Below are 3,555 nucleotides of genomic sequence, written 5' to 3'. Positions count from 1 at the left end.
CAGGAATGCAAGGTGTCATATTTATCCTCCTTAAGAGAACTGAGCACACCTAGTATATGTTGCTGATTACAAATGACTTATGTCTATTCAGTAAAGCAAATACCTCAGTTATTTGATAATATTTTAAAGCTGTTAATTTAAGTTAGTGAATATACTCAAGAGAAAAATGATTGCATTTTAGATTCCCAATGTATTATTTAGTCAGAAAATATTTACTGAATGCCTACTACATGGATAATATCTTGCTATGGATATATCTTGAATTATATAATGAGTGTGCTCCCTAAAAAGTACATACCTTTAAACTTTTGTAAAACTGCTTCAATTTCTAATGCATTAGAGGTGATTTTTTTTTTTTTTTTTTTTTTTGTGAGATGGAGTTTCGCTCTTGTTACCCAGGCTGGAGTGCAATGGCGCGATCTCGGCTCACCGCAACCTCCGCCCCCTGGGTTCAGGCAATTCTCCTGCCTCAGCCTCCTGAGTAGCTGGGATTACAGGGATGCGCCACCATGCCCAGCTAATTTTTTGTATTTTTAGTAGAGACGGGGTTTCACCATGTTGACCAGGATGGTCTCGATCTCTTGACCTTGTGATCCGCCCACCTCGGCCTCCCAAAGTGCTGGGATTACAGGCGTGAGCAACCGCGCCCGGCCCTTGTGATTTCTAATATAAGACATCCTGTAGGAAATTGTGAAAGAGTGAGGAATGTTTTATAACCACTTGTCTGATACCTATGGCTCTGTTTTATAAATTTAAATTTTTAAGATTTTCTCAAATGAGTCATCTCTGTAATTTAAATTGGCCTTTATCCCAATTACTTTAATCTGGTAATGTGGGACCCTACATTTCTCTGGATTTCAGATGGCATCAGGAAAACATACACCTCTACTCCTCTAAAATCTCTTTGGTAAGACAAATTCAGAAAGCACACTACCTTTTTGTCTAGTACAGTGTGACCTTTTTAGTGAAGGAAGCCCTTAGAAGCAAAAGCTGGCTTCATTCTTCTTAGAATGCATCCTTAGGGAGTTCACTAGATGTATTTTTAGGCCCTTTCCCATATATTTGTTTCTTAGGGTAAAAGCGAGGGATTTCAATTGGGGGAGGGGTGATCACACAGTAGAGAAGACAGACTGTAAGATTCCCAATGATGCTTCCCCAACAGAAGACCCAATTCAGAGATGACTGAGCAGGTGGAGAAAGCAATATGACTTCCATTGGTGATGGGGGATCACGAAATGAGGATGGCAGTGTGGATATTTGATACCAGAGATTATAGCAAAGGGCTCATATCCACTGTGCAAGTGCTAAGAAAAAGAGACTCCTCTGTAGTGCGGGTATTGATTTGTACAGGAGTGGTAGTGGAGTGGAGTGGAGTGGAGACGGCACATGCTTTAAAGTTGGAAAGAATTCATGAAATCACAACTTGGCCTCTTATAGTTGGATGACCTTGAGCAAAATTGCTTAAGTTCAGTGGACTTCAGCTACCCCATCTGTAAAATGGGAACAATACCTACCCCATTGGGTTGTTATGTGGTTTAAATGCAAGCGTCTTATGTGCAAAGTGCCTGCTAAAATAGATGTTCAATAAGTATTAGTTTCCTCTCTCCTCTCCTCTCTTGTTTCTTTGGATGAAAGAAAATGATGATCAGCTTCATTCACAGCAGAGAATGGCAGCTGGAATGCCAGAGTGATGTTGCGATTAGGATATAGGAACTGAGAGAATCAAGATGTCTTGCCAAGTGACATGTAAAATTCAAAGTTCACAGAAGCCTTATTTACTAGGCTATACATTTCTTGTGGGCAAAGGGCTGACTCTATCTCATTTCTCTCTGTATTCACACAGTTCGCTGAATGGCAGAAAATCGTGAGGACGCGAATCAAGCTTACAGGTGATCTCACATGGGAATAGCTCTGCACGTAGTAGGACTTATTTAGGAGAAGCCAAGGAAAGAAACTTTGAAAACTGGACCACTAGTTCTCAAAGTTTAGTTGTATACTAAAAGCAAAGTTCAGGCTAGACAATTTTCAAGAGCTAAAGAATGTTATTGATAGAGAGTGCCATTACATAAAGGAGTCTAATTTCCTGCTCTGTATTTTTATCACAGGTTCGAGATGGAGAATTGGATCATAAGTTTAATGAATCCCTCTTATAAGAATTTGTAGTAGATAGGAGGGTGGTTTTCATCAAAGCTTAAGTGGCAAGGACAAAGAGACAAGATCTGAGGTTGTCATAGGAACCTCTTTGCCCTCAAGGGCCATCAGCGGGATTAAGTAATGACCATGGTTCACGCTGGCAAGACTAATGACCAGACAGTTGGATGAGGAACAAGATGGCAAAGAAAATGAGTGGAAGTAGGAGACAGGGGAAGAGAGACAGGAAAGAAAAAAATGTTAATACTATGACTAGCACCTTTAATCACTCCATAGTCATGGATTCCCTCTACATTTTCTTTTCACCGTTTAGGCGTGTGTTCTCCAGTCAGGCAATGGACATTTACTAAGTGCCTCTTCTGTACCATGTACTGTGATAGGTGCTGTGAGCGATACAGATATAATCAGAACATGGTTAGAGTGCAAAGGAGCTTTAGGTCTGGCACAGAAGGTTATTGCTTTATGCAAAGGTGGGATAAAAAAATGGAGAGGGGGGTTTGAGCAAAGTGCTAGAATTAGAAATAGAGAAGTCTTCCTTGAGGAGGTAACACGTGAGGTGTTCCTTGAAGGGTGCAAAGGACTTCAGTAGGTACGACTGGAAGAAGATATTCAAGGCAGAAAGAATAACTAAGCAAAGAGATGACAGAGTAGGATAAAATGATAGTAAACTTTTTCTGTTGTCTGTGCACCAGACAGTGTGGTAAGCAATACCTCATTTCATCCGTATAATAAGCCTATGAAGTTAATAATATTCTGTTATTATCCCTATTTTATAGACAAGGAAACTGAGGCCAGAGAGGCTGTATGAATTTCCAACGTCACACAATTATAAAATGGCAGAGCCAGGTTTTTAACTCAAGCCTATCTGAGCCCAGAGCCTATGCATGCAATTAACCAATACACTATTTGCAAGTCGGGTTATGAAAAGGAGTGAAAGCATAGTGTGTCTACAGCACAGAACCTGTGGAAAGGAGGAATGGGAGAGGAGATTAGAAAGGTAGCTCCAGCCCAACTGGAGCCTCTTTCCTGGCAGCCTAAGGAGTGGGGGCTGGATCTTTTAAACAATAGGAAACCATAGGAAGTTTTTTTTTTTTTTACAGTTTACGATTTCTTTAATTTTTTTATTGCGTTTTAGGTTTTGGGTTACATGTGAAGAACATGCAAGATTGTTGCATAGGTACACACATGGCAGTGTGGTTTGCTGCCTTCCGTCCCCTCGCATGTATCTGTCCTTTCTCCCCATGCTATCTCTTCCCACCTCCCCACCCCCCCATCCCTCCCCCATTTTCCCCAAACGGACCCCGTTGTGTAGTGCTCCCCTCCCTGTGTCCATGTGTTCTCATTGTTCAACACCCGCCTATGAGTGAGAACATTCGGTGTTTGATTTTCTGCTCTTGTGTCAGT

Source organism: Saimiri boliviensis, chromosome X (assembly GCF_048565385.1).
Source record: "Saimiri boliviensis isolate mSaiBol1 chromosome X, mSaiBol1.pri, whole genome shotgun sequence".
NCBI classification, from domain to species: Eukaryota; Metazoa; Chordata; class Mammalia; order Primates; family Cebidae; genus Saimiri; species Saimiri boliviensis.
The sequence above is the reverse complement of the archived record's forward strand: the minus strand, read 5'-3'. Positions refer to the sequence as shown.